Source organism: Cibotium barometz, chromosome 18, assembly GCF_041138505.1.
Source record: "Cibotium barometz isolate CiBa-2024 chromosome 18, ASM4113850v1, whole genome shotgun sequence".
Lineage (NCBI taxonomy): Eukaryota > Viridiplantae > Streptophyta > Polypodiopsida > Cyatheales > Cibotiaceae > Cibotium > Cibotium barometz.
The window spans coordinates 47,055,991-47,068,340 of record NC_141063.1 but is presented as its reverse complement, the minus strand read 5'-3'; the positions used below and the strand labels follow the sequence as shown (position 1 = coordinate 47,068,340).

The 12,350-nt window shown below is 45.2% G+C and overlaps 1 protein-coding gene across 2 annotated transcripts in view; it reads right to left on the bottom strand.

The window, feature by feature from the left end:
* The window catches only part of LOC147629411 (biotin carboxylase 1, chloroplastic-like), a 37,661-nt gene that overhangs the window by 2,439 nt on the left and 22,872 nt on the right, over positions 1-12,350 (bottom strand). The window lies entirely within an intron of this gene.

Genomic DNA, 12,350 nt, shown 5'->3' with positions numbered 1-12,350 from the left:
ACTATCCCCCTTGACTCAAAACACGGTAATGAAGAAAGTTACAAAGCCTTTTATAGCACAAGGCAGTACAAACCATAGTGGTTGAGTACTTTAGGTACGGCGCGGTATGATACGTGTACAGTACGAGTACGCAAAGTACGCATCAAGATAAGTACTTTAAGTACGTTCACGTTTATATATATATGTGTGTGTGTGTGTGAAATAAGAAACATCTAGCATCCATACCGAGCAATGACCACTAACTAAAATAATTAAAAAACAAGCCAAATAAGTGTTGTACATTGAACCTCATATTTGGTACGAAGATCTCATCCGTACGAGGTACGGTACGTATGGAGTGGTACGGAAAGTACTAAAGGTACTCATCGGATGAGTACGGATACGAAATGCAACTATGGTACAAACATAGATGGGAAAACACTATCAGCCATGAACATTTATTACAAATCAAAATTTCGGGGGACAACCGGAGCAAAGGACCCAACTCAAACACAAAGAGATAAGAATGGGCTAGAAAGCCCAGTCTGTATCTATCTCTGTAAGAGAGAGATCGGAGAGTTCACCAAAAAAAGGCATTATCAAGTCCTGTTGTAGAAGTCTCTGGCTTTTCTAGTTCTTCCTCCTCTAAAATTGCATCTTTTGCCACCAAGTTTGCATAGCTTTTCTCTTGTTCCTTGGCCATTTTCTTGAAGCATGTCTTAAGTATGCCCCAATTTTCGACAATACGTACACTTCACTAACTTGCCAGTGAATTTCCTTCTTTGTTTGGAGTGGAAGCTTTTCTCCATGTCAAGGACCACTGTGTTTTGGTCTTGTAACCTCCTTCATCAAGGACTGCTATCATGCTGTCATAAGTCATCTCTCTAGACACTCGTAAGTGTAGAGAGAACTTCTTTGAACTTGTCTATGTCCTCAAGACTAGAGAAGAGGATAGCTTTCTTGTCATCTTCATCAATGTTGGCAGCGAGGGCACCAAGTTGCTGTAATAAAGAACCAATAGTGCTCAAGTGTTCTTGAAGTGAGTGATGCTCCTTCATTTTTATTGTATAGTATTTTTGTTTTAAGAACACTTTCAAGTTATTAATTTTATTGCCAAAGATATTTTCCAACTTGTTCCATACCTCCCTTGCAATTTTGTCGAAGTCAGTGTGAAAGTTATCTGCAAGACCCAAGCCAATATGGGCAAGTGCTTTGTCATTGCGGTCCCGGGTCCACCCATGCTTTGACATCTGGAAAAGTGGCAGCTCTCTCACGCTTCTCATATGTTCCTTTGACTATACTCCACATGCCATCTCATATGAGGATAAGTCTCACTTTGGTTTGCCATGTTGGGAAATTTTTCCTGCAGAATTTTTGAAAGGTAATGACTAGCCTAGGCAAATCCATGATGAGTTCACCAGTGATAAATCTTCAAATGTAGGTCAGAGAGCTTCAGCCTCCAGCACGCAAAGAGAACTTGGCTAATCACAGCAAAGGTGAAAAGGACATGAAAGAGATAGGCACCCGAATCAGTGAACAGAGGGGGAGCTTGCAAGAAACATAGTAGCTAGTGCAGATCTAACCATCATGCGTGAAGAGGGCGAGCGCATGAACCAACGGGAAGGCACGAGAGGGTGCGCAACGCCGGAAGGCTCTAGTGGCAGCAGGAGAGAGGCAGGACAACCGAGCTGGACAAGAGCAGGACAATCAGGGCTGCATAGGAGCAGGACAGTCAGGGTTGGACAGCGAGACCCGTGGACGAGAGAAGTCGACAATGTAAAACAGCCGGGGTCGGGTGGCTCAGCCAGGGTCCTTGCCTCCCCGGTCCACCGAGCCAGCTGGGCGGTGGCACTCAGCTCAGCCCAATCGGCACCCTATCATGGGGTCCACCAAGTGGGCAGCGCAAATGGTTGGCAGTGGCAAAGGATGGGCGGCGCCGGCGGAGACAGAAAAACCAGAGAGGCACGGCGCGTGAGGTCCATTAGCGACGGGCTAGCGGCTCTAATACCACTGAAGGATTGTTGCTACTACCCTAAGGAGAATAAAGCTCCATAATAGAGTTTGCTGAGAGAGGACAAGACGAAAAACACAATGCTCCAATGCTCAAGTGTTTGCACGACTCAATCAGAATTGTATTGCTTAATATGATTTGAAGTACATCAAGTGCATGCTATTATAGATCGCAAACCTTATCTTTTGACTCACACAAATCACACTCACATATGAGGGACATGACACACATTTATCCAGATACGAGCGTGGGTGCACTTACACAAACATGGGGTGTTCCCACCTATACAACCACATGTAGATGAATACACACATACTAACAGATATATGAGGTGGTCATACAGGACACAAGACTCCAAAATACCCACAGCTATGGTGAGGAGATATTTCTTTTGGCTTCATGACCAACATGGCAAAGAAAAGCTAAGTATACTTTGAGTTTGAAAAGTTGGTGCTTTTGCTATTTATGAAGTGTTTTTGATGTTCGCTAACCCTTGCATAGCCATGCAAGGAGAAAAGTGTTATTGTTTGCCCTGAGATGGTTTCGAGGAAGCATTGGGCCTAGGAAACTCATGGTTCACATACCCTATGTAGTGTTCTCTTGTCCTACATGCTCTTCTTAAGATTGTTTCTACCATGTGTGGGTGGAACAATAGAGAGCAGACGGAAGGGAAGATGGGCACCTCAGAGGGTAGTGTCAAGCACAACATACCCTGTGTAGTGTTCTCTTGTCCTACGTGCTCTCTTGAAGATTGTTTCTACCATGTGCGGGTGGAACAATAGAGAGCAAATGGAAGGGAACATGGACACTTGAGAGGGTAAGGTGAGTTGGTGGCCGAAATGCCTACAAACTCATGGGCACTTGAGAAAGGAACTCATGGTTCACATACCCTATGTAGTGTTCTCTTGTCCTACGTGCTCTTCTAAAGATTGTTTCTGCCATGTCCGGGTGGAACAATAGAGTGCAGATGGAAGGGAACATGGGCACTTCAGAGGGTAGTGTCAAGCACAACATAACCTGTGTAGTGTTCTCTTGTCCTACATGCTCTCTTGAAGATTGTTTCTACCATGTGTAGGTTCTAGGAGGATTACTATTATTGGTCTGACTCCGATGGAAATTCCGTTTGTGTCATTACAACTGCAATTGAGCAAATGAAGGGACATGCCAGAACACATTTGGCACAAGGTCTACCAATTGGGATATTTTTAAAGGTAAAGATAATGGGAGAACCCATCTCTTAGATTGGGATATATTGCAAGAAAGTGGATCAAAGTGAGACAAGTGACCTCACACTTATCACTTCAGCTATTATGTGGCTCTCCACTTGTCATTATAGCCTTCTCTTGCCATTTTAGCTCATGGGAGGCCCAAATCTATAAATTGGAGCCCTCTCTCTTCATTAAGAGAAGCTCTCTTGCTGCAAACTAGCCTCTACTATGATGGTCACTCCCATTCTTGACTACAACACTTTATGGGGAGAGTCCTACACTCCTTCACTCCCCTCAACAAAAGGTTTCTCTATTTCTATAGCCTCTTCATGGTTGCACCATCCCTGTACCATCTAATTTATGTACTATACAAGCTGAATGGAGGTTGTCTCGGCTAACTTGAGGGCTGTACATGTTGTACCAACCATTGTACCTACTGTCAACGACTGTACCTGTTGTTCCAACCCTTGTACTTGCTGTACTAGCCACTGTACTAGTTGCACCAATCCTTGTACCTGTTGTACCAACCCTTGTACTTGTTGTACCAACCCAAGTTATTGCTGTACCGGTTGAAAGGAAAGCTGTACCGACTGAACCAGCTCTATTGTATGAAGACCCATGGTTTTTGGGAAAGAATCAATACCCACATGGAGGTATATGGATTATGTTGTTGGCTTGGCATTTCTACAGCCTGTGTACTGGCTGAATTTTATGGTTGCCTAATGTTGGGTTGTGTTATGGCATTTGTATATGGATAATCCGGTATCTCCCATGGGGAGAGTAAGGCCCTCAAAGCTTGTACATGATATGATTCTCCTTAGGTAATAAAATACTCCAGAGAAAGACCCTCAAAGCTTGTACATGATATTATTCTCCTTGGGTAATAAAATACTCCAAGGGGGAGGGGGGCATTCCGGCCTCTCTGCGGTGTCAACTCTATAATCTCTCTTTTACAGTTTTGTGGATTAGGTGGCGTTATGTGTGTTAAGGCTATGGCCATGTTTAAATGTTATAATATGCATTGATGGTATCAACAAGTGGGTCAAAGGCCCTAGTCCCCCGGGCACCATGAGTTGCAATGAGCCTATATAGGCCTTGGGGCACCACTATATGCTGGCCGACTACTGTTGTCCAGCATCTATGGAAATAAATTCCATAAATGCAACCGACCAACCCAAAGTGGTCCTTACACCTGGCCAACCAAATCGTGATCCAAAGGGATCTTTTCTAGTGTCCTCCAATGAGCTGCTCATGCCTTAAGTCTATTGTTTATCTGCTGCAAATCATGTCCATGTGCATGCACATGACATCCCCTTCTGATGACGGGATTCCAACTTCTAACCCTAGATGATTGTCATCATCCCCTGTCTCCACATATGGTCTCCCATACCAGTCATCCTTCCCTTCTTGGCAACCTTTTCACTAAAAACCTTGCCTTAGATCTCTGAATCCACTCCAAATCCAGTGTAGATCTGTGCATCTGTTCCAATTGTCCCCTGGCCCTTCATGCCCTGTCCCCGAACACTTTCTTTGGTTTCCTTTTCCTGAGTATTGAGTCTAGCATCCTCACTCCACCCCTTGGACGATCATCATCCCTTGGAACCGTTTTCCTGAAAGCCTTTCCTGAAATGCCCCAAGTGGCATCAGACTCACAGGACTACTATTCCCCTTGGGTCTTGTAGAACACCACCAACCAACCTCTCAAAAACTTCTTCCATGTCGTGTGTTACTCTCCTTGGACTGTACACCATCTAGGACACCATCAGTGTTTAGCATTGCTAAACCTGATGCTCTAATGCCAATGTCACATGCACATAAGCTCTGTCTCTTCTTTCAGCCCGTAAACACCTCATAGGAACATCTTGATGAAAAACGCAAAGAAGAGATGGAGAGAGGAGAGAGAGATAGCTGTATTTTCAGTATATTCATATAGTACTATGGTAGCCATAGACATCCCCATGAAAAGGTAGTCTTGGACTCCAAAAGCCCTAATCTATGATCCAATCCCAAAAGGACTGAGATGAGTCAAAACGTTCTTGGCTCAACCTTTATATAGGCCTTCGGACACCCCCATATGCTGGCTAACTACTGTCAGCCAGCATCTATGGACATAAATTCCATAAATGCAGCCAACCAACCAAGAGTGGTCCTCACACCTCGCCAACCAAATCCTGATCTAAAGGAATCTTTTTTTGGAGTTTCTTATGCCAGTAATGGGGTCCCAAGGATAGAGTACACACAAGATCAAGTCACTCACGCACAACACACAACATTACAACACACAACAATACAACACATAAATTTGGACTTTAAAAAGCCCAATCAACATAACAGTAGTTTGCTTCCTTTGTGGAAAGCTCTGTCTACTAGATGATGTTGGCATCTCCCGTTTTGTGATGGCAGTACTTTTCATTGTGGTTATTTTTCCCACAATGTTTGCATGGCTTCTTTGAGTTACGCTCTTTTTCTATATGATTGCTCCTACCACAAAGGGAAAATTTCATACCTTTGTGAAGGAGTCGTCGTCTCCCCCTACTTCTTGGTTCTTCATCTTCTCCTCCTCCAAGGTGAGACTGGGCAAGTTCGTCACGGTGGTGATGAGGTTTCTATAAAGCTCATCGGGCATAGACTTGATCAACACAACTACTGCCACATCTTCCTTAACTTTGGCTTTGAGTGTAGCAAGCTACTTCATTGAGGACTTCATTGTGTTCACATGAGCATCGAAGTTCTCATGTGACTACATCATCATGTCATAGAACTCTATTCGCAAAGATACCTTAGAGTTCTTTCCCTTTGCTCCAAAGAGTTTATCCAGCATCTCATAGGCTTCTTTGGAAGTCGGGAGATCGACAACATGGTGTATGAAATTGTCGGATAGGCCTAGGGCTATGAGGCCAAAGGCTTTCTGCTCTCGGAGATTCCAAGCTCTCTGGGCTTCCGCCCTTTGCTTCAGGCATTTTTTCTTCCCCTTCAATGAAAGGCCAAAGACCCTCTCTCATCAGACTAAACTTCAACTTAGTCTGCCAGGTGTGAAAACTCTCCCCATTGAATTTTCAATGAACACATGAGAGGCCATGATTTTCTATGAACTAAAAAGGTCTAACATAGGAATGTATCCAATGCCACTATCTAATCCCTTAGAAGGAAAAAATGCCCAGAAATTAGGGTTTTTGGGAATCGACACTATAGGATGCTATAGAAACATTTTAATACTTGATTTGTACCCTCAATTTTGAAAAATGATGGGATAATTAAGATTTATGCTTTGATTAAGCTGGATACTGTAGAAAAATAAAAAAGCCCCAAATTGATTTCACTTTCCTGAATATGTTGATTGAAGCTTCACTTGCTACAGGTAGTGTTAACTTACTGACGTGTTTGTACACGGAGGTACTAACTGTGTGGATTACGTTGTAGTGAACAGCTGCAGGCGGGTTTTGACAATGTCAGCCAGCTTTTGATGAGAAGAGTTGTTGTCGATGCCTTTAATTAAGGTTTTAACGAGCCTTATAGTATAAGGCTTATAAAGGCTTAGACAGCTTTAAGCCTTAATAGCCTTTATAGGCCACGCGGCTACCAGCAAGGTGGTAGAAAGGGTGACAACAGCATCTTCAGCAGTGTGAACAGGGCGCCTACGGGCTGGTGTGGACAAGAGGCAGCCAGCGTTGAGGAGAGTAGCAGGTAGAGTTGGTGGCACTCAGACGCTAGGCAAGCAGCAGTAAGCGATATCAACTCAGCAGTAAGCAATGTCAGTTGATAGTGAGCAGCAGGTGCACAGTAGGTAGGTGCTCACAGCAAGGCAGGAGCGCTATGCTTTGATACCATTTGATGGAGCAACTATGGAGGCCAAAAGGTGAGCAAGGCCATGGCTAGTGAACAATAGACAAAGATGGAGAGAGAGAAATAGGACAATGCTAGAAATGAAATGAAATGTTATATTAACGTCTTCAAAAGGCCATAATGACCTATGAGACCAAAAAGTTACATCATGGTGGATCTGATACAATGTCTGGATAAAAAAACCAGAAAATGAAAAATAAAGATGATACTACTGGCACCTAGAAAATGAAACTGGAACTGGAAGGTAAACAGAAACCCTTATAGGGTGTGAATATAGTGAGGAGGGGAGGGGGGGGGACGCTATGGAGGTGAGTGGAGTACAGTGAGGGGATACAATATCATGTGGGACGGGGGGGTACACTATGGAGGTGCCTCCATCTCATAATATGTGCCGCATCGAACCCTCTGGTCCTCGTACCCCATGACTCTGGAAAGTGGTCCAAAACCCTCTTTAAATAAACAGTGGAAACGACCACATATCTCAGAGTATGCAGTACAATGGCATATATAATGCAGCTTTGTCTCTGGCTCCCCATGGCATACTCGACATATCCTGGCCTCAGCTGGTATACCTCTCTCAAGCTGGTGTGAGGATGTGCGAATCTGACCAATAGCACATCGTACTGCATGAGACAAGTGTACATCCATGTAACTGGGTCTGATCACAAAACCATCTGCTGTGAGCTGAAGAAAATGCTCTCTGTAGAAAGCCATCTTCGTGCCCAGCTCCTCAGTCGGCTGTATCCATGTCCTCCTAATGTCCAGCTGAACTAAATCCTGACGGATGAGTCTGGTAATCTCTGTCCGTGTGAGAGTGAGAGAGGGTGCCTCCAGAGAATATTGGAAGGGAGGCAATCTGTCCATGCTAAAACCATGTGCCTCGAACCAAGATGTCATCTGTCCATACCAACAAGCCGTGTCTCCCTGTAAAGCTAACTGTCGGGAGGACTCAAGGGCGAGGCGTGCATATCTGTCTCGGGGGAGATCCCACAAGCCATGTATGTAGGAGACTGATCTCGTAACAGCCTCAATCACCAAAGGGGCAGCCGCCAGCTCTGCTCGAATAATCTCATGAGGTACCAAGGCCTTGGCTCTAATAATCCTAGCAATCATAGATACCAAAGGCCTCTCCATACCTCTCCACCCGCCTGCGGTGTGATGGCCCACTGAAGGTCCCCATATCTGCACTCCATAAAGCATAGCTGATGTCACTAGAGTGTCAAAAAGCCAAAGTTTTGTTCAAGGTTCCTGAAACTAAACCTGCGAACACATCCTCTCCAAACCACCCAGGGCTACATGTGCTCTAGTCAATCTAGTCTCTGCTGCTCTCCTCATCGAAAACATTGGCCCACTGAATACTACCCCAAGATATGTATATGCATCTATATACTCCACAATCTCCTGCCCATATGTAAATGTGGGAGCTGATCGCCTAACCCACTGTGGCGTGGTGTTAAACACCATAACCTTGGTTTTGCCAAGGTTGACAGACAATCCACTATCATGTGCAAACTCATGTAAAGCATCCAGATGACGCTGCATACCCTCAGGGGAGTCAAAGATCAACACAATATCATCAGCATATAACAATAGTGGGATCCATGTACCTGCTAGCTGGGCTCCTCTGTCCCCCAATCTCTCAATGTAGTCAAAAGTGTCATGGCCCTGTGAAAATGGAACAGCACAAGTGTGGGCATGGTGGTAGCAGAGTCAGAATATTTTATGATTCACATGGAGGGTGCCCGGACAGAGTTTAAGATGTGTGGACATCCCTAGGTGTGAAGGGGGGAACTAGAACATTAAACTTTAATGTTTATTAAAGTTTGCCCCTAGGCCTTAGTGGCCCCTAGGGACTTTTAAAGTTTGGGGCCCTAGGGATTATTTTGGGGAGGAAGGCCACTCCACTTTTGGAGTGAGTGCTTCTCTCTCCTCCCCCTCTCTCTAGCTTTTGGAAAAGGAGTCGTGGAGGAGCCTTCATGCGCATGTACTCTAGCGTGGAGAAGCTGAGAAGGAAGAAGGCGGCTGCTGGAAACTGTTTTGCTGCTGTTTTCTCTGTGCAAACCAGCCATACAGCCTTGTACGGACAGGCTGCAGGCTCTTTCTTGGTCCATGCTACACACAGGAGCTGCTGCAGGTCTTCTTCTCTGCTGGACTGGCTGCGCACAGGCTCTGTACAGGCTGTGCAGACAAGTACACAGCAAGTACAGTACTGCACGACTGCCGTACAGTGTACGGACAGTCAGGTACAGCAAGTACAGCTGCTGCAGGCGGCGCAGACAGGTGCTGGACAGAACTGAATACGCAGGTTCCGGCGAGTATAAGTGTGGACAGCAGGCTGCGTGTGCAAGTACAACTCCTGACACGTATCCCTAGGTAGTACAGACGGGTACGGGGCTGTTTTTCAGATCTGTATTTTCAAAGACAGCATAGAAGTGAACACCAGGAGGAGGGTAGAGACAAGTACAAGCACATGTGTGAAGCAGGGTTGTGGATACACGTGCCTACAAGTACAGATTGGTACCGTTGCTTCCTCCAGTGCATTTTCACGAGCTGAATTTGGTAAGCTCCGTTTCTGTTCATCTATCTCTCTTTCTACTGCTTGATGTCTGTTGCAGATATGAGTTATCTGGCCTCTTGTGAGAGGAGGGGTATGGCAGATTGACAAGGGTTGAGACAGAGTTTGGACAGCATATGTATGTATGAGCTGAGATGATGTATCATGCACTTGAGTTATGCCAGATGTATGCTCATGGCTGCCCTGCTTAGTGGTCTTGGCTGATCAGAGGGAGGCACAGTGTGTTATTGTGGAACACAGATCTGTGTGCATAGATCCTCTGTGCTAAGAGAGAATTGTGGGCCGTCAGATTGGACATACAGGTGTAAACTCTTGGCTGATTTTTCTGTTGTACTCAGCCATTCATATTATTATAATTGATTAAAGAAATACCGCAAGGGGCGCCAAGCTTTGGGGCCAACAGGTGTCGCCTTGTTTTCAGATTTGGGCACTCTAGCTCCAATCTGTTTTGTTTTCTCATCTAGACTACAAGTGGACGGGTGATTGCTAATCTACCGCACTCTGGTTTCTATCAGGGGCCGGTTTCAAGGTTCCGTCCCCGGGACCAATCATCAACTTTCGGAAGGGGGTGAGCTCGTGGTTGCTTTGAAGAAAGCCATTGCTGAAAATTCAGCAAACATGTCTGATACAGAGGATGAGTACTTCTATCATGAAGAAGAAGAGCAAGAGACTTCTCCTGAGAGAGATGTATCTGAGGATATTTTTGCAGGAGAACAGGCTGCAGATGTTGAGCCTTATGAGGATGTAACACAGCCAGAAGATGTGCATGGTAAAGAGGATGATGATGCTCGGTTCAAAGATCGTTTGGCTAGTGTTATGGATACTTTTATGCAGCTCACACAGAGTGAGAGATTTGCTGAATTTATGAGATCCCGCATAGAGCCCCGCACAGAACCCGAGAAAAAGGAGGAGGAGGTTCGTTCAAAGAATCTTCCTCAGGGTCATAGTGGTGCCATCCCACAGGAACCATCTTTTGGCCAGTTTCCGAACATGCAGCATGCTTATGGTGCAAACTCTCAGAGTTCCTTCTATGGACAGCCACCTATTCCTCAGCAGAATATGCATCCAGGTTATTTTGGTGGTGGTTCGGTGTTCCAATCCATGACTGGGGGTTATCCTCAGGGAGGCATGGGTATGTATGGGCCTTTTGGAGCCAATTTTCAGCCTGGCATGCAAGGGAATATGTATGGTGGTATGCAGTCCGGTATGCAAGGAAATGTGTTTGCAGGCATGCAACCTGGGATACAAGGCAATATGTTTGGTGGTATGCAGCCAGGTATGCATAATGGAATGTTTGGAAACATGGCTGGAATGTATGGTATGCCTGGCATGGGAATGGGAAATGTTGACCCAATGATGGGTATGAATGTTGGGGGCAGCAATCTCGCGAAACCACTTCCATATGATAATCTAACGCCTATGGGAAAGGCGAAGGATTACAAGGAAGGAGGAGCTGCAGTGAAGTTTGACACATTCAGTGGGGCCAAGGATAAACTTAAAGCGCTTACCTTTTTACAGCAATTTGATGCTGCTTTTTTTGGTGGGAATTACACAGAGTCCTCTAAGGTGAGGAAAGCTGCCACTTTTCTCAAGGGCAATGCTTTGCGGTGGTGGTCTACTCTTCTTTTGCAGGGCATAGCACCCACCACATGGGTCCAATTCAAACAGGTTTTCTCTTCTGTATGGCTCACATCTACATTTGAGGTGGATGTTATGACTGCATGGCACAAGCTGGATGCTTCAAAGTGTGATAGTTTGGAGGATTATAACAAGAAGTTTTGGGAACCTTTACTCCCAGTGACTTCTTATCGTGCGGTGCCATTATCTGAGCAAGTAGAGAAGTATTGTTGTGGGCTGCCCAAAGAGGTACGAGATTATTGTATCAAGACAAGAGTAACGAACATGTCACAGATGATTGAAAATGCTATGACAGCTAATGCGTTACTCACAGGTGGTTCATCTGGGTTTAAACGCAGTAAGAAATTGAGCAAGAAAGCTGAAAAATTTGGGCATGCTTCTCGTGATGCTAAAGGGTCTTCAGAGACAAAGTATAAGAAGTTGCCAATGCCCAAGAGGACTTCTGAGGAAAGACAGGCTTTGAGAGATGCTCAAAAGTGTTTTTACTGTACTGAAGAGGGGCATATGTCATTCAATTGTCCCAAAAGAAAGTCCCAAAAGGACCCTGACAATAAAGGAGAGCCCAAGCCAAAGAAACCAAAGCCTTCTGCTGCAGGCTTAGTTCCTGATCTTGTGGGGGAGCAGCTAGGTGGTGAAGCTACAGAGTTGTGCAGGGCATGGGGCAAAGTGAGAGATCAGAATGCTTTGATCTTCTTTGACACAGGTGCTAGAGCCAACTTCATTTCACTAGATTTGGTTGGCCAATTGGGGATTCGCGTAGAGGAGATGGGGCCGTTACATGAGGCTAATATGGCTTGTCCAGGGTATGCAGAACCCGTTACTCCTATCATTGGGAAGCTTCGGCTTCATTTGCAGGATTATGTGGACAGTGAAGAGTTCTTCATCATGCCTTTGGATGGCTGTGATGTTTTGTTGGGGATGCCATGGTGCCACAGGGTACATGCGGTGGTGGATACTTACAATAGGAAAATCACTCTGACTCATAGAGGGAAAGAGCATGTATTGGATGTAAAACTCAAAGGGGAATCTGTTCCTATTGTATCCGCTTCGGCGATTTCATCAGTAATGAAAAAGCATCTTTCCGCGTACTTGATTT